Here is a 22,153-nt window from a genome sequence, read left to right as displayed (position 1 = left end):
AATTGATGACATAACATCTTTATCCAAGTCTAGAGCATCTTGTGGCCAGAACTGAGTCCCACGAGAAGTGCACAGAGTAACAGGGCAGTCTCCGCACTTTGCTGGGCAGATTTATTAGAGCTCAAAGAACCCCAAGCATCTTTAGCGACTGACTGCGATGAACACATGTCATGTAACAACTCGAGAAAACAGGAAACATGTCACATTAACCGAAGCACCTGTTGCCCGCAGGACCCTTGGTTCCAGAATGCCCGGCATCGTGCCTGAGATGTGTCTGGATGGCCCCAGACACATTCTGCTCAAATTCCACACCGTACAGACTCTCCAGAGGAACGCCAACCATCCAAGTGTACCCCACACAGAGCCCAACACAGTGCTTTGCACACAGTAGGCACTCACGACAGGTTTCTTGAATTTAACTGACAGGATTCACATCTTAAGTCATTTGATAAGTATCTACTGAAGACCTACTATGTGCCAGTCACTTTTAGTTCATCTCTGGGGACAGGATCATTGTCGGGGAAAAGATGTTCTGAAGGAAAATGCGGTCATGAGTGAGACCAGCAACGGTAAATGAGGGTAATCACGGAAATAGGGACACAGAAAGGCCAGGCCAGGCCGGGGTGGGGAGGAGTGTCAAAGTCATAGTTCTCAAAGGTAAAAAACCTCTTAAAAATCGTAACCGTTGTTAACTGTTTGGAGGCTGATAGCAAAACATTTGAATAAGATATTTTAAATACATCTAAATGATTTCCTTATCTCTACGCTTACCAGATGATGCAGCATCTACACGATTCTGTTCCATGGCTTAAATTGTAGAGAAAAAAATGTTGTAAGTTGTATTTCCTTAAATATTCTTTTTTTTTTAAGCTCAGTTAGCCAGCATAAAGTCCATCATAAGTTTTTGTTGTAGTGGTCAGTGATTCATTATTACGTGTAACACCCAGCCCTCACCCCAGCACACGCCCTCCTTAATGTCCCTCACCCTGTCACCCCATCCCCCGCCCCACCCTTCCATAAACATCCTGACTCTGAAGAAAGTCGATTCCAAAGAACCTACCCAGCCGGCAAGTGCGAGCATCATCGTAGCGAACTGGTCGAGTCACAGCGGATTTTTCATTTAAATGCCAGCATTCTGGCTGCTGCAATTCTGTGTTTTGCTGGGACACTGGAACCACATTGCTGGCAGCCCCCGTCTCCTGCCGGCGCTGAGGAGGGTGACGGGGAGCTTGACGGTGAAGGGCCCACCGTTGGCTGGGCTCCCTGCGGCCCCGTACCTCCTCTGCCAGGCTCTCACGGCCGTCTTCTCCGGTCACCCCCACATGCTGCCTTGGTTAGGAACATGAGGCTAACATCGGGCAGGTGGTGTGAAACCCCATGAGTTGCGTGAAGGGAAGCAAAATGTCCCATGCCTTCAAGTCCTCATCTTCTCATCTGAAACCCATCTTAGTGATTATGAATATCAAGTGCCTTGTGAATGTTTTTGGCAACTCTTGGCGCCCTGAAAGCCCCCAACAAAGGATGTTGTTACCATGGCAGGCGCTCACTGCCCACCACACCCCTGGAACTGGGCCATCAAGATGAAATCTGTCTGTCTGTCCCCTCAGATGGACCGTCCTGGGTCTGTCTCTCAGCGGTCTGTGACTCGCTGGTGCAGCCCCTGCCGGTCCCCACACCAGGCTACTGGGCACCCTTGCTGTTGACAGTCTGATCAATTCCTCCCTACGCTGAAACTTTTGAACATCTGATTCCAACAAATCCAGTGAGTCCTAAATACTCTCTCCTTTAAGAAGCCCCCGGATCACTTGGAGCATAAGCTCCAGCATGAAGTGATTGGTGTGTCCCACCCGCTAGGCAGTGCACTCTCTAGGGACAAGGGCTCCTGCCTTGCTTTGTGAGTGACTAGCCCCTCACGCTGAACCGTGCACTGGAGAGGGGGTCCACATGCGCCATCGAGCCTTTCTCGGGGCAGGAAACCTTGCCACCGGGAAATTCTTCAACACACCTCTTCCTGCTGAAATTTCAGTAAAGTTTCCTGTTCAATTGTCAAGTGATGTTTATAAAACTGTTCTCCATAGTTTATGAATGATTATCCTTTAATCATTATTTAGCTTTCTCTACTCCTACTATTTATTTCTATTGATCCGATATGCCTGGCTCAGACCTTTATCTTCTAAATGTCGTCTTCATCCCAACCTTCCAACAGGTCACAGAAATGACCAGAACTCTGGCAACGCTGGGCAGACACAAGCCGCCTCAGAACCCAACGGCAGCTGTGCTTAGGTCAGGCTCTCCTGGCTGGCCCGGAAGAAGAAGGATGAGTTTCCTTGGATACTCTACTAAGCTCAGTCTGGAAACTCAGTCCTCCTTGTACTAGTTTCCTGTGACTTTGGGGCACACGGCAGGCACCTGAGAACAAATGGGGTCACCACGGAAACCTCCCCTGACTAACGTAGCGGTGCTGGACGCAGCCCCGTGTGGAGGGCTTCTCCCAGCACGGAGGTAGGCGAGCTCCGATTCACCTGCTACCTGCCCCCACGGCCCTGCCAAGACCAGCTGCGTCATCCAGGAGACAGCGAGGACTTTCTCAGGCTCCGGGTCCTTCCACGGACCCGCCTTCCCAAGGCTGCATCTTGTGAGACCATGAACCGCAGCAGTAACTCACTTGTAAAGAAGTCGAAGATGTGTGTCAGACGCATCAGAGGCATTTGCAATGGGAGAGCTGGCAAACGATCTTCGCTTTAATTCGGTCCTGGAAAAAAACATGGCTTTCAATTCACTGAGTCTTTCCCTAAAATACTTTTCCAGATTGGTGCGTATTCAGCTACGTTTCTCTGTCTTGACTGTTCCGTATATCCATGGGTGACCTTTTCCTCCTCTTGGCATTGCCTCTTTAAATTTGCATAAAATGTGTCCTTCGTTAAATAAGGCTCTTTGAACTCAATGCCGTCTCGTTCGGTGAGCTTCTGTACGGCGCATTCACGTGCACAGTGGTAACTGGAACGCGGCGACGGCCAGCACTTCATGAGGTTTTTGGTTTGACGAAAGTTAGATTTTTGTGTTGTTGTTTCTTTAAATTCAGTGACCAGATGCTGATGCTGATTAAGGAACTTTCATTTTGAGGAAACAAACCTTCCAAACTTGGAGGAGACTGGGGACGGGTGAAATGGAGAAACTTAAAACCATCTGATGGAAAATTTCAAGTAGGAAAGGAAAAGAAACAGATAAAGGTTAAAAAGGGGAAAGTTGTTTGTATCGACTTTCCAGAGTCCGTGGAAGATGTGGAGGCCGACCTGAGGACACAGCACCGGCCCCTGAGATGATTCACTCTGTGATCAGCCCTGGAGGGGACCCTTGTGCAGGAGTCACACACACATGCACAGACTGGACGCCCCGTTGGGCCTGTGCTGTGGACAAGCCCCGTGTTTGTGTCCTCAGACTCCGCCCCAAGCCCGTTCCTGCTTCCACATTCTGGTTTCTCCTCAGCACCGACGCGGCTGTTTGAATCGGCCGCGATGTGTCATTCCTTCAGCTGGAGGCAGGAGCTGGAGTCCCTGGATTCCCATCTGCAGAGGGATGGCCCCTGCGGCTGCTGTGGCCTGGGCCCCACCGCGTCCTCAGACCCTGCTCTGAAGGTGCCTGTCCCCCGCGCTGTGCGTCCACGACAACCATGTGCTCCAGATGTCGACGCTGGAATGAACCTTTCATTGAAGAAACAGAAGCCAAATGAACCCAGGCCTGACTCTGTCTGGAACAAATAGTGAAACAGGAGCCTGCAGCCCCTCGCGTCTTCCAGATCCTTCTTAGAGCAAGTGCTTGTCCAACACTTGCGCCCTGGGAACGGCCCCAGCTGGCGGTAAAGGCAGCCCCCACGCCACAGTCTAAATATCCGATCCGGTGGGTCCGGCGAGGGGCCCAGGAAACCTCGTGTGGACTCGCTGTGTGGGCGTTAGCGCCGTTGTCCGCCCCTGAGACTAGGGAAAGCCGCTCGCTGGCACCGCGGCCTCGCACCTGTGCCCTCACCTTGCCCCCCGGGATCCAGCTGGCATCTTTGAGGTGAGGAACTCAATGGGCCTGTTTCCCAAGACTGTACGGGAGAGCACAGAGCAGGCTGAGTGGGTGGCAGGGGAGGGCAAGGATGCCGGTCCAGACAGGGAGCTGGGCTCTGCCTTTCCAGGGGTGCCCACTCGTACCAGGCTTCACGCTAAGCCCTTCTCACAGAAGCAGGGAGTCAGCCACCCACAGGACCTCTCTGCAGACGAAGGGGGCCTGGTCCAGCCAGAGGAAGTGTAGCCCAGAAGCCACAGCTGCAGGCACAGGATGTGGACCCGGGTCAACGCCACACCAGCACAAGGGCCATCTGTGCAGATGGGAAGACCCCAGGCGTCCATGAGCTGCAGGCTAAGGGCCACTGTCTTGAAGTCCAGTGTAGGAAATGTGCGCAGAGCCCGTTTTCCAAGGAACCTGGACGGATGGTCTGTTGGACCCCACTAGGGGGAAGGGGGGTGCTCTGAGACTTTCTTCAGATTCTTTCTTGAGAATACGTTGGACTCGGAGGGAAGCCAGACGAGAGGTGATCCGGGAAGAGCGCTCTTGGTGTTGTGGAGACGGAACGGAGGCCGGAGGAACGAGCTCAAGCAGGAGGGTGGCCGTGCTCAGCCACGTCCCGCATGGGGACCGCCCCAGCACCGCGCACAGAGTCCCCGCGCGGAGTCCTGTCTGCTTGGAAGAACAGTGGGAGCCGTGGTGAAGGCCCAGGATTCACAGGGCTTGAGCAACTCCCAACGGCAGCGAACAAGTTCCGATGACGTCCCGGGAACTTTCTCCTCCGCAGGCCAGGGAAACAGCGCACTGTCTCTTTAACTGATTTTATTTTTTTTTCTTTTCTTTTCTTTCTTCCATTTTTTTTTTTTAGTTTAAAGATTACATTTAATATCTATTTCCCAGCAGTGTACAAACTGACATCATCTACTCATAAAAGCGGAATGCTTTGCTTTTTTAAGCTTCAAGCTGAATAACAAATTGCCACAGATGACAGCGGAAAAGAATAACAGAATGGAATCAAAAGAAAATTCATTGTCAACAGAAACCCCCTGCTGAGGAATTTCAATTTCATATATCTAATTATCCCTGTCAGTCGGAAGAACTGACAAAAAGCATTCTTTGTTCTCTTGCTCTGCCTCCCGCATCTCACTCTCAATTAATTCCGGCACAGAAATATGACTAATTGTCTTTGCGGCGCTCGAGAGCTCTGTGTATAAATGTTCACGGACTGAAAATGATTTGGGGGGCATTCATGCCCCGATTTATGATATCCGAGCACAATAGACATGCATAATTCAGGTGACAATGTTCGCGCCCTCGCACACCCGCATTACAGAGATTAGGCGAGATTCTCTTTTCACGTCCTTTTTTCATATCTGCTTGGTGACAATAACTCACTTTGCACCTATTAAAGAGGAAGCATTATATGTCTGCTGTGGCTCATTGAAATTACCATGAACAAGATTATCAGCATTTAAATAGCATATGGGCAGTGAAGTGACTTGGGGGGGAGAGACAGAAAAATATTAGGGACTTCTTGAAAGCACAACACGATCTCTCTGTGAAGGTTCAAGTCTGAGTTTTGATTTCGGTTTGTTGGTGGTGTTGTTTGGGGGATTTGCTTTGGTTTTTTCCTCCCTTTCTTTCTTTCTTTTCTTTCTTTTTTTTTTTCCTTGCCCCTCGGTCTTGATCAGTGTTGTCAAATGCTTTTCAATTAATGTAGCTAATGCTCTCATTGTCTTCTCTAGTAAATACAAGTGCAGGCTTCTCTCACTCACTTCAACTTAGCAACTTCGTTTACACTGTTGTGGCAACATCTAAACCAAACACAAACGCAACGCAACACAGAATAAAGAGGAAGTAACATTTAACAGGAAAAATGCTTTTGTTGTTACAAAAGTGAATGTTTCTAAAAACTACATTTCTCTGCATTTTAACAAAATCATTTTGGTGATGACAATTTAAAGTTAACTCTAATTCAGAAAATGAAAGTTAGAGTCCCTTCCAAATTACGGCATCTAAATAGTCTGCTAAAATAAATTCACAATTCTGCAACACTGTTTAACTGTTAGCACATATGTTTCATCGAATGCCGGATCCCAACATATATTTTATTATCTTCTGTGTTTTTCGGTTGCAAAAAATTAAAAAGTGAAGCATGCTCTGGTCATAGCCGAGCAGCCTCTTCAAAGTTCAGAGAGTGAATGCTATTCACTAACAAGTAGACATTTTTTGGAGTCTAATCATATTGTCAAGGTTACTAATAAAGGACCAATATGACATTCTAAAGGGCTTAGTATAAATTACCCAAAAAAAAAAAAAAGTGCTTTTGAGCAGTGAAAGAGATTTTTTTTTTTTTTTGTAAGTTGCTTCTCCTGAACTTTTTTAGTGTGGGAACTTTTAAAAGTGTGCTTCTGGGTAATTCTTTCGGGAAAGCAGCAGTTCAAGATATAGGATCTTTACAAAGACTGTCAGCTGCCGCTTACCTGGTAGAAAGAGCTAAAGGGCCAGCAGGCTGACGTGCCCTCTGTTATTAGCTAGAATCCTAAGAAGCCATTAGCTAGAATCCTCCCGAGCCGCAGAAAATACCCCCCTGGACTCTCCCTCCTCCCATCCCACCCTGTCCAGAGTTGTGGGGCTCTAAGAGTCTCGCACTCCATCCCTCCATGTGTGTCTGCTGCAGGCTCGCAGAAGGGCTCAGGCAGGAACCTCAGAGCTGCACAGTCAGGGACAGAGGACGAACAGGAGTTTTAAGTCTGAGGCAGCAGACTCTGGATTGGACTGGATTCTGGACCTTGCAGGTGTCTGTGCTGGCTTGAGGCTGGAGCAGTTGAGATGAGGCTGGCTCACGTCCATTCAGGGTCCCTATCCCCACGGTCCGGGGTTCCCGTGAGGACGTACAGATCCGAGTGCATGGGTGTGCGTGCGTGCGTGTGCACGGCTCAGCTACAAGATGTTTTGAGTTGAAACGTGAAGTACATGCCTTAATGCACTACCAGATTCGAAAGGCAAACCCCATAAAAAAGAAATAGTATCATGGATCCTCAGCAGAGACGAAGGTCACTGGATGTGAGCAGAAATCCCAGCGGCCTGAACGCACACTTGCTTTTGTGCAACACTTGAGAAAGTCCTCTCCGAGTAGGCTCTCAGTGAAGACGAGGTGATTCTCTGTCTTCCCAAAATCACACACACCATCACAAACGCCATTGTCAGGCCATCTGTCTCTTCGATACGATGACAAGTACTCATGAACTTGGAGGCAATTTTCTGATATCTCAAGTTATAAATTACCAGAACAAAACATTAAAACAATACAGTAAATTAAGGCTCAATCAAGAGAAAATAGGTTTGTTTTGTTCCCAAAAGATACTTAAAGTTACCAGACTGAGTGGTGAGTTTGAGAGAGAGATTAAAAATCTAACCAAAAAAAAAAAAAAAAAGAATTAAAAAAAAGCATTTCTTAGAGAGAACTCGAGCTCTGAGGAAGATTTCACAGAAGAGCTGAAGGAGAATGCCCCTACAACCCCAGGTCCTGACGTGGTGCCCTCCACGTGGCACCCCTGCCATGGCCGCGGGCTGAGTTTGCCAGCGGCACAGTCTTCGCACGTCTCCCGGACCAGCCATCTATGGGCATGCCGGAGGGAGCGGGAGCGCTGGCTCGTTGGGGCCGATACTTAGTTTTACAGACCAGGAAGCTAAGACCCAGAGAAGTTGAGGCTTTGCCCAAGGACGCCCAGTCAGGGGCCCGCAACAGCTACACCCCACGGTCTCGCTCTTCGGTGTGTGGACATCTGCCTTAGAGTGAAGCGATGGGGGCTCTGGTGTCAAACGTCTCTCTTCCCGAAGTGGGAAAAGCTCCTCTGTTTTGCATTGCAAAGCTCTTTCTTCTCTTCCTCTGCCAGGATTTTAAAAATTTAGGGTTGTTACAGAACAATTGATCGCTGGTCACTCCAAACGGTACTGCATTACGACGGTTAGCGACAGGAGGGCGAACCGTCCAAACCTAGCACAGACATGCCGAAGAGGAGAGTGTCAGCTGCGGGAGGCGCTTTCAGGAAAGTTCTAGCAAATTTAGTGAGACTGACGCATTTTGGAATTTCACCTGGGGATGTACGGAGAAGCCAGGTGTGGTCCTCAAGCACAGGGATGGCGGAGAGCCTCCTGAGGACAGAGACAGAGAAGCAGTGCCTTCTGACTGCCCCTGGAAGGGTGCTCGGCTGTGGTCAGCAAGGCCCAGGGCAGGCGGCATGAGAGCTCCTGGGTCCTCCTGGAGCCAGCCAGTCCCACACCCGTAGGGTCCCCTGGTCGGGGAAGGAAAGAGTAGTGACAGGGATAGCCAAATCCCAGCACATTAATTGGAAGATCCCAGGTGTTTCTTTTCAAGACTTTATTTATTTATTTGAGAGAGAGGAATACGAGCAGGGGGAGGGGCAGAGGGAGCACCCAACTTCCTGTGGAGCCCAGAGCAGGGCTCGATCCCAGCACCCCGAGATCATGACCTGAGCTGAAACCAAGAGTCGGACGCTTAACCAACTGAGCCACCCAGGTGCCGCAGAAGCTCCCAGATATTTTAACTACAAAATTAGAAATTTGCTTTGCTTATAATGTTTTAAGTGTTTACATGAAGACCGTGGCCACTGCCGTTCACGGGCCGTCATAATAAGATAGCAGCGAGTCTGAACGCCCTTCCCCAGTTTCCCCCAATGAGGACACCTTGCAAAACCGAGGAACAACATCGCGAGGAGGAAATGAACATGGTAAATCCGACACCTTCCTTCGACTCCACCAGCTCTGCACAGAGAGACGTGCACGTGCATTTTCACGGGAGCCCATCCCTGCAAGCACCAGCGCGGTCCGAACACAGAACCATTCCACCGCTGGCATCCCTGAGTGGCCCCAACATCCCACAGCCTCCTTCCGCAGCCCCACCCCTGCCAACAGCTCCTCTGTTCTCCATCTCTGTGATTCAGCCGTTTCAAAATGCCATATGAATGGAATCTCATCGTTCATAACCTTTTGAGATTGACTTTGCTCGCCCGGGGAGGTCACCTGCAGACCCATCCACGCTGTTGCACTGGATGCCTCGGTCCCCCTCCATGCTGCTGAGACCCATCCCGTAATGCACCCAGCGGTGTCACTGAGCATGCCAGCCCGCTTCCGGTCTCGCTGCTAGCAATAAAGCCGCTGGGAACACGCGTGTGCGGGTTCTGACGTGGACGTAAATGTTCTTGAGGACGGGTGCCCGCGGGTGTTGTGGCTGGAGCACACGTTCCATCTTGCTGGAAACCACCGTCTTTATTCCCGCTGACCTAGCTCACTGGGTTTGAAGGGGGATTCCCGTAGACAGACCACTGTGGGATCATACGTTTGTTTTTTTTTTTTTATGTTTCTGCCGACCTCTGACTTAACTGCTGTACTTAGACCGTCCACACTTCAGATGACAGCTGGCACGTTTGGGCTCAGGTCACTTCGTTTTCTGTTGTTTCTCATTTCTTGTCTCCTGTCCTCTTCTCGCCGCTCAGCCACTTGAGCATTTCTTAGGAGTTCATCCGGATGAATCGGTAGATCTTCCAGGATATTACGTGTAGTTTTATTTTTTGCCTAGTTTGACAATTAGTATGTAATGCGTCACAGTCTACTGGTGTCAACATTGTACCACTTAGAGTTAAGTATTAGAAACCTGATGCCCCTGAGGTGCCTTTGAAGGAAGATGCCGTTTCCTCTGCATCTACCTCCCGGTGTCACCGGCAATGCTAAGGATGACCTTGGAGACCTGTGCGGTGGGGCACAGCACCTCTCCCTTTCTGAAGCTCCAAGCCTTCCCTTCAGTTTGGAGACCCTCCCTTAGCCATCGTGCCAGGGCAGTCTTCCTAATAACAAATTCCTTCGTTTTTCCTTTGTGAGAGAATACCTTGATTTCCCCTTCAGTTTTTTTTTATTTTTTTATTTAAATTCAATTTAGTTAACACTTAGTGTATTATTCGTTTCAGAGGCAGAGTTCAGTGATTCATCAGTTGTGTGCAATGCCCAGTGCTCATGCCATCACGTGCCCTCCTGATGGCCGGCCCCCAGTTACTCCAAACCCCACCTCCCTCCCCTCCAGCTCCCTCAGTCTGTTTCCTATGACGAAGAGTCTCATGGTTTGTCTCCTCCTGATTTTATCTTTTTATTTTTCCTTCTCTTCCTCTATGTTCCTGTTTTGTTTCTTAAATTCCACATATGAGTGAGATCATGTGATAATTGTCCTTCTCTGACTGACTTACTTCACTTAGCATCATACCTTTTAGTTCCATCCATCATTGCGAATGGCAAGATTTAATTTTTTGTGGCTTCATAGTATTCCATTGTATGTATATAGACCACGTCTTCTTTATCCATTCATCTGTCCATGGACATCTGGGCTCTCTCCATAGTTTGGCTATTGTGGACATTGCTGCTGTAAATATTGGAGTACAGGGGCCTTTTTTAATCCCCTTCAGTTCTGAAGGTTATTTACATGGGATCTAGACTTCTGGGTCGATAGCTACCTTCTCCCAGCTCCTGATAAGTGCTGAGTTGCTCTCTTCCCACTCCCCTAGTTTCAGACGGGAAACCAGCTCCGCTCGGGCTGGTGTGCCCATGCAACCTGTGTCATTCCTCTGACCAAGTTCAATACTTTTTCCTTCTCTTTAGTTTCAAGAGATTAATTGAAATGTAGGAGTAGTTTTCTTGGTGTAGTTTTCTTGGATTTATCTAATTTAGGATTCGTTTAGTTTCTAGGTTCTGTAGATTTGTCTTTTGCCAAATTTGAGAGCTTTTCCGCAATTATTTCTTCAAATACTTGTTCAGTCTTATTCCTTCTCCTCTCTTCTCCTAGGAGTCAATGATATGTTAGCTCTTTTGTAACTGACCCACAGATGCTTGAGGTTTTTAAGGTTTTTCAGTTTGGACAAATTCTGTAGCTCTGTTCTCAGGGCTCACTGATTCTGTCATCTCTGCCTCCTGAGCCCATCCAGCTAGATGTTTACTACTGTTGTTCTAAGGTGGCTGTATTTTTTAGTTCTATTTTTCCATTTGGTTCTCCCTTATAACTACTACTTCTTTGCTGAGATTATCCCCTTTTTATCTTTATCCAGAAAAATTGTGACTCTGTTTTCAGGCATTCGTTGATGGCTGCTCTAAAATTCCTGTCACATGCTAAATACCTAATGCCTGTCTCATGGTTAATCTGTGATTCACCCCGGCATTGGTGTCCACTGATTCTTTTCTCAGACGGGTTGTGATTGTCCTGGTTCTTGGTATGACAGCCGATTTTTGGCTGGATCCTGAATATTTGGGGTATTATATTATGACCCTCTGGGGACCAGCTAAACCTGCTGCATTTAGCAGTGGTCCCTGCTAAGATATAGGGCAGGGACAGGTGACATGTAGGCTGAGTTTCCCACTGGCCCTGCCAACAGCACCTAGCCTCACTGTCCACGAAGGGGGCAGGAGCTCAGTCTCCCTTGGCCTTGCAGGCCCGACCATCCCATGCCCTCTGGGTGGGGGATAGCCCCCTGGGTGCTGGGCACCTCTGACACCACAGAGGGAGGCACAGGAGCACCCACAGTCTCCACTGAGTCTCTGGATGCCGTCCCAGCAGGGCCATCAAAGCACCCACTGCTCCCACTGGCCAGTAAGTAAAAGTCAGCCAAGTGCTCAGCCCACAGACTCCACCAGTAGCCTATTCCTTTGGGAGTGGGAGGAGAAGGTTAAAGCTCCGTTCTGTACATGAACCCGTTGAAATGCTGGGGAGGAGGGAAGGTGTGCGGTTTCCTGTTAGGGTTCGGCTGGGGTGAGCTCTGTTGGTGGAATCAGTCCTTCTGGCTGAGGGAGCCCAGCCTCCTTGGATGGTTACCGTCTGCGCCTTTGGCAGCTCTGGGTTGGGGGCCGCTGCCATGCCCTGTCCATCCTAGGCTGTCTGGTGGGCAGTAAGGGAACCCAAGGAACTCACTGTGCTATCATCGTCAAGTGTCAAGGCCCCAGCCGCCTGCCTGCCCCCACAGTCCTCTCGTGCTTCTTTGTTGAGTCACGGCTGGGACTCCCCACTTGTAAGAGTAAACGGAAGGCAGGGACAGAACTACTCCATCTTGGCCCAAACCAGGACATGTCCTTGTAATTTTTAATCCTTTAAAACAAAAAAGGAAACAGAGATATGTTACCAATGAGTTAAATTCAGCAGAAAAAAGGGTTTCTGGGCCTCAGAATGCAGAAATCTGGGGACGCCTTCCATGGAGGCAACTGTGAGTTGCAGAATGTGGAGCCGCTCCCGTGGCCCCTCTCATCGATGCCAACAGCCTCTCCCCTCCAGTCCTGACTTCCCGCCACGTCTCCAGACATCGCCAGGTGTCACCAGGGAGCAAGATCACCTCCCACTGAGAACCCTGAGTCCTGATCAATTGAAAATGCTTTATATATATATATATATATACATATATATATATATATATATGCATATATCTCTATCTCCAGGACATTTAATTCTTCTGAGAAAATAATGTATTATGGCAAATTTCTCAGTATTACTAAAAATATGGGTTGCCTGGGTGGCTCAGTCTGTTAAGGGTCTGACTTTGGCTCAGGCCATGGTCCCAGGGTCCTGGGATGGAGCACTCTGCTCAGCGGGGAATCTGCTTCTCTATCTCCCTCTGCTGCTCCCCCTGCTCATGCTCTCTCTCTCCTTCTCTCTCTTTCAAATAAATAAATAAAGTTTTAAAAAAATATTCCTCAAACTGTGCAATAAACAGATACCTGGCCAGCCCACCACAGGTCCTCACTGTGTCTAACAGATGCTGTAGACAATGCACGAGCTCTTGGCTGCCTATACGGTGGTGAGTGCCCATCAGGGGCCCTGGAACACACACAACATTAGGTGAGACACTCCCCCTGACATTCTAGAAGTCTCCATGTGTGTCTAAGCAGTGAGGTGAACCTTCCCCTCAGCATAAACAGCACCAAAATTAGAGCTGTCTTGTCATTGGTGCCCCAGCCCACTGCCCACTGTGTCCCCATCTCCAGTGCATCCAGGCTCATCCCCACATGCACCGTCTGTGTGAATGGGACCGTCCCTGCTGACCAATGAGAGATGAGTCTGCCTCCAACCTGTCACCACAGAAGAGGTTTCTGCCCTGTCGTTTACTTAAACCAGCATTCTTCCAGAAGGCCTCTGGCCTCCACTCATGAAACGTACTCATGCTTCATTCATGCAAAGAAAACACACTGATGCCCACTATCATATTAGCTACGAGATCCCCTTCTGTCCTATCTAGGAGCCAGAACCTAAGGAAATAGATCTATGGGCAGGTGGGAGCCATGCTGACAAGGTAAAGAGCCCTACATTCGGGGTCAGTAGGCTGGGGCTCAGCTCTTTATCCCAAATGCTGTGATATTCCCCCCATGAGCCCTGTTTTCTTCAAATGTAAATGAGTATAATACTGCTACTTCTGGAACTAAAGCGAAGCTTACATTAAATAACATAGATAAGATGTTGTAAACCATATAGAATCATTTGAAGTGCGTTATCTCTCACCCTTCTCAAACTCCCTATACATTTATAGTGGCAGCATGTGAGTACTAGGATGCATTGTTATGTTTTAGCTAACCGATGCAAACATTAATTAATTAATTAACTAATTCATAATGTCTCCCCAAAACTACATTTTTAATATTTCAAATGAGAGACTTTGTGTCGAGGTAATTGCTAGGTTGGCAGACAGAGAGTTAAACGAGTCGTGGCCACTGGTCTCCAGTTCATGCTTACTCACTCATTTACTCAAACCAATATTCATTGAGTACCACTGTTTACACCTGTTAAGCACTGTCGGGTTCTGGGGATGATGTAACAGGGATCAAGACCAGCCTCCCCTCAACGAGCTTCCCACAGCTGACGAGAAGCGCAAGGAAGCTAAGAAGCTAAGTCAGCTGCTCAAGGTCACACAAGGTCCGTTAGTTGGCTCAGCAGGGACTTTTGCCAAAGAGATGGCCAGCTGCCCCCGTACGCAGACACACAGACGTACGTGCGTACTAGACACACCCTACGGGAGAAGGGAAAACCAGGGAACCCCAGCGGCAACATCCAAGGGTGTGCGAATTAAAGACAGACACCTTGCCGTTGGTAGAGACAGGACTTCACGACGACGCCCCCAACCCCAGTTGCACTGCTGTCCATGGTCCTGGAGAGGGACTGCCTAACGGAGCAACTCCAGGACTCCCCGCCCAGAAGGACTGGGGTCCTGCCCATCTCCCCCCCAGGAATGCAGACCCAGATGGGGAAGAGGAGGAGCCACAGGAGAGGAAAACATGGGAGCAGCGGGAACATTCGGAGCATCATGGTCATGGGCAGATTACAAACGAGTGAGAGAGCTTGCTTTCAAATACCCACACACACTATTTGTTTCTGGAAAAAATGGAAAGACTGTGTCCTTTCCATTTCCACTCTCAAAAAAAGTAATTCATGCAACACTTTGAGAGCTGTGTTTGCTCAAGTTTCCTAGCTTTTCATGTTAGTTCAAACCTCCCGAGAGCTGGTCCCTCCAGCACGCACGGCCTTTGACACGGATTGTCCTAGTAAATATAAAGCTGTAGTAACACTACATCAGATTCATTTAAATGGCTGATTGTAGCCACTTTGCCTGCATTAATGCTTTCCACTGCACCTTCAGTTACTGGAAAGGTAAACTTCGGTCATCTGTGTCCTTGAAACCTAAGTGCACAGTGTTACCTTCTGCTCACTGAGCAAACGAGGGGAGGAGGGCAGAACGGACAGCAAGAGTCCCCAGACGGCCCGCCGCTGTGCGCTGGGCATTGGGCAGATGTACGGATAAAACTGTCAGCAGTGGAAACACAAAGAGAAATATTGCTATTTCCTATTATCCACATTCCCCCATGAGCTGTTCTCCCAGTTGCCATGGCGCAGGCGGTGAGATTTCATAACTCTGCTCCTGCCTGCCATGTGCCCCTGCGACAATGCGGTTTAATCAGCCCAGACGGTTGGTTGGGTTTTGTCCATGTGAGTGGAATAAAACTTTTCTCACCAGCTAAACCCACAAAGTATCTAAAAGCCATAAATAATCGGGCACCCTCTAACAGGCACCTGCCTGCCTTATTTGATCAGGGCTGGGAGGGTCCAGGGATACTCCACAGTTCCCAGGACTGGCTGCTGCTTGTGGCCGGTGCTACCCGGATGTATTTTCAGTGGAAAACACCCACTTTGGGGAGAGAGGTATTATATCTGAGAGGAAGAAACAACTCTACTCCAAGCAAATCATTTTAAGTGGAAAAATCCTAAAATTACTCCGTCCACAGAGCAGAGAGCAATCAAATAACAGGGAAATTGGAGAAATACATCGGAAAGATTGTCTGCAAAGTTTGAAATTAGAGGGAACACTTGGAGACCGTCAGTCCTGGACAGAGAAGGCTGAAGCCCACACCTTCCCTTGGGGACAAAGGGGCAAGTGCACGCCAGTCACGGCTACTCCCAGCGGAGGACCCAGACTGACTTTATTTGTCACGCTTAGAGAGTTCATTTGAACTACCTGAAATTATTTGGATCTTTTCAGAAAACAATCTGCTGTATTTAGAAATGTTGTCATCAGTGTGACCAAGAGGAACTTGGTTCTGAAACATGGCGATCTGGTATTTTCACATCTTAAACGTATGGTATTGGGGTCACATTTACTGTAGTGAATACTTAGATGTGGGGTCTTTGTTGTTTGTTTTTTGTTTTGTTTGTGTATCTCTGTGTTCTGCTGTAGGAGTATGAGACTAAAAATACCAGGAAATTCTTCACTGTGTTTTTAGGGCATGAAGAGCATAGGATAATTGTAACGACAAGAAAACCCTTCTCTGATGCAGCACGAGGAGCTTTGACTATCATAAATGTATTCACTGACCCATTCTTCAAATTAATAAGTATATTTGTTATTACGGATTGCCAAAGATTGTTTTACTTCTCGGTGAAAGATCAGAAGGACAGACAATGATTTAAGCATGTTTCAGTCCAGCTAGAATTAAAGAAGGAGAACGGGCTAAAGAACAAACAGCAGGCCTGCCTGGGACTGACGTGGCGCTGCTGCCAGCTGTACCTGAGTTGGAAAAATCGTGGGATACACAAAGATGAAACAACGGGATATTTGCAAATCTGTCTGTAGGGCAGCATACTCCTGACCCAAGCAGTCCTACGTCAGCGAGAGGGGTGAGGGGAAGAGGGGCCCAGACACGTCCAGGTACCTAAAGGAGGGAGAGAGGGCATGTGGATGCAGAGGAGTGGGTGCTTCTCGCTGCCATGGGCTTAGCACAGCCCTGGCCCCCTCCTCTCCCATGCCAGCTTCTCCCTGGTTCTTCAATTTAAATTTAAAAAATTAAAATTTATTTAAATTTTTCTCATCAATTTAAAAAAATCTGATTTTTAGTTGAGATCCTGCCCCATGATTATTTCCTTTCACCTTGAATAGGGAGACAGCCTGGGGCGGCAGGAAAGCCACCTGCCCCTGTCCCCACCCCCACTGCTGGTCTGCAGCCTGCACAGACTGGGGCAGGCTTCCTCCCGGATAAAATCAGGCAAGGATAGCCTTCCCATAATGCTGCGGGGATTCAATAAAATTGATCCACTCATTAAAGCAAAGTAAAATCAGAGAAGATATCTTGAGTGCACCATTTCTAAAGACCGCCAAAAAATATTGAGTTACTTTGAATGAACAATGCCCTAAGAGAAAAAATGCTTGAGATTAAATATGTGCTATCTGGTACGGAGTAGGTGCTATCACTGATCCCGCTTTCTTCCTGGAGTTTACACGTGGATGGAAAGAAACCATTTTACCAGGAAACTCACGTGGTTCTCTAATTTGTATTTAATAAGGGTGGAGGCTGACGAGCCGCGTTGCTGTGTTGTGCTATTTCACGCGTGGGAGCGAAACACGGGTGCAACATTGTTGCCATTGAAATGTTCTGGCTTTAACTTCAGGGATTTGAACAATAAGAACAAAAGAAAAACTGGTCTTTATCTTTTCATTGTCACCTTGGCCAACTTCTCCATTGAGCAGAAGGGAGAGAGGGAGGAAGAAATGAAAAAGACGTTCATGAGGACATGCCCGGGAGCCGGGCCACGCTTCTTGGTGGGTATTTTCATCATTTGTGAGGTGTGTTATTATTCCCATCCGCAAATGAAGGGGCTGAGCCTCTGAGTGGCTAAATGATGCTCTGGGCAGCAAGTCAAAATGAAAACGGCTTCGATTCAAATGTGTGAGACCACCTCACTCCAGCTCTGCCCCATCCCTGTTCCACGGGCCTCCCTGTTCAGAGCCCACGGGCCTCTTGCAGCCAACTCCGCCCTCCGGTCAGACAGGCTTGTTTGTGGTTCTTTTATCGGCCTCTTGGAGGTTCATGCAACACCGATGCAATCCGGAAGAAAGAGGAGAGTCGGCGGCCACCCAGATTCAAGTGAAAATTTAACCGTGGTCTTCCAAAGGCAGCTTTCATGTTTTCTGCTCTCATCGACTGCTCTCCAGAGTGAGGCTCTGCAAACACTGCCTTCTGAGGCGGAAGCTGCAGGGACCTGGCCAGCTACCTCACACGGCACTCGTGAATTTGCGGGTCCTGGTGGATAGCACCTAACAGTGAGCCCTCCAGGCTGGCCAACCAACCCACCTTCCTTGTCCATTGTTGTAAAGCCCAAGAAAGGGGCACAACAGAGCTGCGGTGCTACAGTTGCGTGTGTTTCTGGGGGACACAAACGAGAAAGGGAAAAGAGGTGCATTAGTGATGGGGATAGTAAAAGCTAAAAGAATGCCATTGAGAGCCCAGGGGTCCCTCGGGGCTCCCCTGCACCATGAACCTATGAAATAACTAAGAGAGAAACGCAGTGAATAGGGGAAGCAGTGGGGCAAGACGGTGTCACCTCCCAGAATAAAGAATTCGTCCTAATAGGGCACAGGGTTCCCACATGGGCTTTGCACCCACCACCAACACCTGTAGTCAAATACTCAGGCAGGTCCTGCCTCCTGGAGCTCGGCCGGGCATTCTGGAGGAGCTACGGCCGCCGTCATACTCCAAACCATTCTGGTGGCGTTTGAGCACAGTTTGAACCACAGCTTCCCACCAGGAACATTCAGGCGGCTCCGCGCCTCCTTTGTGCCATGCTCCGGGGCCCGGCTTCAGCCCCACCGGGTAATGATCTTCGCACGCACCGCACACTGGCAGAGCTGGGTCTCAGAGGCTCTCACTCAAAAACATTGCCTCTCTAACGAGCCGCCCATAGCCACATGCAATGAGAGGCCACACGCCTGCTGGTCTGGTCTCGCCCTGTCGTGTTCCTGGGTGGGATAATGTCCAGGAGCCTCAGTAGTTCCTACGTCAGGCCTGCATGGTCATGGTCTCCCTGAAACTTAAACGGTCAAAATGAGAGTTTTGGCTAAGTACTGCCACCTGCTGCTAGGAGCACGACCCTCAGCGATGGGTTACTTCCCTGTGATACAACAACACTCCGTGTAGGGCAAGGATGTTCATGGAGGGCAAGGACGCTCCGTGGAGGGCAAGGATGTCCCGTATAGAGCAAAGATGCTCCCATGAGGAGAGCTGTGCTTTGCCAAGGCCTGATATGAGCTGCCATGACATCTTTTGCATAAATTTCCTTGAGCTGGGACTTCTGACAATGTGTCCATGTTTCCGTTTGCCAGGGCCACGTAACAAACTGTCACAGGCTGGGAGGAGGGGGTGCTTAAACACTGAAATTTCTTTTCCCACAGCTCCGGAGGCCAGAAGTCTGAGAACAAGGTGTCAGCGGAGCTGGTTCCTTCTGGGGCCGAGTGACAGTCTGTTCTGGGCTCTCCTCCCCACCGGGGGTTCCGGCGCTCTCTGGCATCTCTTGGCAGATAGACCCTCCATCCTCACCTGCATTCATGGCCACACGGGGTTCTCTCTGGGCGCGTGTCTGACTCTATGTCTTTTCCTATAAGGACATAGTCATGAGATAGGGACCGACCCTAATGACGTCATCTTAACATCATCATCTAGCACCCCCTATTTCCAAATTAGGTCACATCTATAAGGACTGGGGGCTGGGCATCCCAGCAAACAGATCGGAGGGGACTCAGCTCACCCTGTAATGGGAAGTATGCCAACGACACTGGAAGTAAGGCAACAACGGAGAGTGGGCAAGGGAACAGCCCTCCAGAGGGGCCTGGAAGGGGCCCATCGAGCCCATCGAGCCCATCGAAGCTCGAGGTCTGAGGCACAAAGAACCTGCAGAACTCGTTTGCTCATCACGGCCCGGCCCGGGTCCCAGCAGCCTCTACCCGGGGCAGGAAACCCAAGGTGAACGCAGCAGACCTAACCCTAGCATACTTGCTGCAAATGCAGCGAAGTAGGTCCCAGACTCCCAGGGGACGGCATTCACGTCTCCACACTCCTTGCTGTTTCTCTGCTGAAAGCAGAGAGAGCCTGCGGGGAGAAGGGGCTCTTCCTTGTTCCCCGTGTTTGCCACACCCGCTGCTCCGGATCTCCCGCCGGCCGGAGTACTCTCACCTAGACAGGTGCGCAGCGGCTCTGCGGGGCTGGGCAGCGGCAGGCCAGGGCAGACCGTGTCTTGGCGGAGAGCAGCCCACGGCTCCGGGTGTAGAGCTGGCTAACCGCGGGTCGCACATTTATGAGGGAAGGCGGGGGCTCCTTGCCGGACACTGGGAACACGAGGGAGCAGGGAACACGCCACTCACCCTTCCTCTGAGTGGGCCCATCACCTGCGAAGCATGGATGCTGGTCACCGACAGCCCCAGAGCCCTTGACAAGGAAACCCATCCCCAGCGGAACCACGCGTCCCACCAGGGGACCTTGCGTCCCATCAGGGGACCTCGCATCCCGGCCCACGCGGGCAGCCCCTGGGCCGGCGGGGACTCACCCACCCACAGCCAGGACACGTTCACGATTCCCGTATTAGCAATTCACTGTCCAATGGTAAAGAGTTTGCCAAAGAATAATGGACACTTTACGTTTCATGCATAACTAGTTCTGAGACCAGGGCTATAAAAGTTTCCTATTAACATGTAAGCACCAAGACAAGTTTTTTTTCTAAACTTGATAAATATACATAACCCTTCACAATGGGGCTCTTGTGTTGCTAATGGGGGCCCTTAATGGAGAGTTATATTTCCAGGATTATATCTTTATTCAGTTGCAAATGATTTTTGGGGGGAGTTTTAATACTCTGCTCCCGTCTATGAATAATAGTATCATGTGAATGCGGCGGACACCTGGCGCAGCTCGGGACAGTGGGGGCTCCGCGCTGACCTGGCAGCTCTCACTGCCAACTTTGCATTTTCCCAGCGTTTCCTATCCGCCCCATTCAGCATCTAATTTCATTCTCCCGCAGCAAAATGCTAGACACTTGTAACTTTATTCTCCCTCTGCAAAAACTTGCTCTCTTGTAAGGGAAAAATCCTGGAAAAAAAAAATTCCTCTTATCAATCTCTTCTTATATAGAGTCCAGTCATTTGAAGGCTGTCTAAAGTTTCAGGAAAAACCTTCCAATTAAATACTGTAAAAAGATAAAATAACAGTGGCCTTGCTGCCGCCCACCAGCTTTATTGAAGCCCTCTTTTGTTGATTTATTGTACATTAGCCACTGAGCCGTGCAAAGAACATTACGTTTCAGAAAGAGCTATTCGTATGCGGTCGGCATCCACTCCAAAAACAATCAGGCCTGTATTGCGTTTTGCAAATTTATACCAGGATGTTGGTTTAGAGTGTTTCCCTGAAAAGTTTTTCAAGTAAGTGTCTGCTTTCATGGGCAGGAGTGAGGGGAGCACACAAACAAGCCTTTGTTTCACAACTCACAGATGTGTGGCCGGGGCCGCGCTTTGTTTGCGCTTTAAGAAGTACGCTCACATTTTTGTTTGGAGCACAACACGGGATTGTACCCAAAAAAGAAAAAAAAATCAGCTTCAGGATGAATGTCTTGTATAATCTCGGGCTTTTCCAGACTTTCCCAGGGCTAATTTTTCGGCTCCGAACTTCCCGCGTGTGTAGACTTGGGGTTCTGTTTGTTTGTTTGTGTTGTCTTGAGCGGTCACACCACAAAAAGGAGTCGTGGCTCCTTCCGCTTCTGGTAGCCGCGTGGAACTTCATCTCCAAGCTCTCTGGGGGCTCGCGAGCCCAGTAAGGGTGCTTCCCTGCCTCTCATGGTCCCTGCACGCCTGCCTTGTTCCAGAACCTCCTCGAGCTCTTGGTGTGGTGTCGCAGAGCAGAGAGGACGACACTGTGTGCGACCGGCAGGAAGTTGAGTGACAAAATATTTATACTCCGAGCCAGGCGTCTTTGGGGGCACGAAGACAATTCCTCCTCTCAAACGGCAGATGAGATGTTTTCACTGTCCACATGGTCCTATATTCAAATAAAAAATGTGTGAGAGTAAACGGAGGTCCGGAATGGCGGTCGAACAAGACTCACGTGGGGGCAAAGCTGTGAGGTCCCACAGGCCGACCTGGTGTCCCAGGCAGTCCCCAGACCCCCAGACTCATGCTGCTGCGGTCGCATTGCCCACGGGGCAGGAGCGTCCTGACTGGCGGGGAGCAGTGCAGAGTATGGCCATGCCGGACATGCAGGCTCCGGCCCGGGTCCAAGTGCACACCCCGGGTCCCCCCAAGATCCTGGTCAGAGCCGCAGCAGGGGTGTGCCAGCAGGAAGGCATTTGCTATCAGGTGCACAGACCATGAGAGCCAAGAAGGACCACTGAGCTCCAGTTCCTTCGAAGACAATGGCATCCCACGGATCCTGGTTGTGGCATACTTTGTCGTCACGTGGCAAGGACGAAGACGGGAGAGCCCGGCCCGGAGGTGGGAGGCAGGTGGGCAGGGCAGCGGGCTGCGGAGCTCCAGCTGAGTGAAGGCGGCTCGGCGCTCACTGAGTTACAACTTGTTGAGCTCCTGCATGTTTTCTTCATACTACTTTACTTACTTTCCTATTCTTTGTTGCAATGGTATGTACCTCACACCATCTCACACAGGAATCCTAAAATGAACACCCAGGTCCCCAGCCACACTTCCACAGAGCTAAACTGAGCTCCAACCTGGGTCTCTCCGGGAGCAGACCCACTGTGCGCACG

The sequence above is a fragment of the Lutra lutra genome, chromosome 12, assembly GCF_902655055.1.
Source record: "Lutra lutra chromosome 12, mLutLut1.2, whole genome shotgun sequence".
NCBI lineage: Eukaryota > Metazoa > Chordata > Mammalia > Carnivora > Mustelidae > Lutra > Lutra lutra.
The sequence above is the reverse complement of the archived record's forward strand: the minus strand, read 5'-3'. Positions refer to the sequence as shown.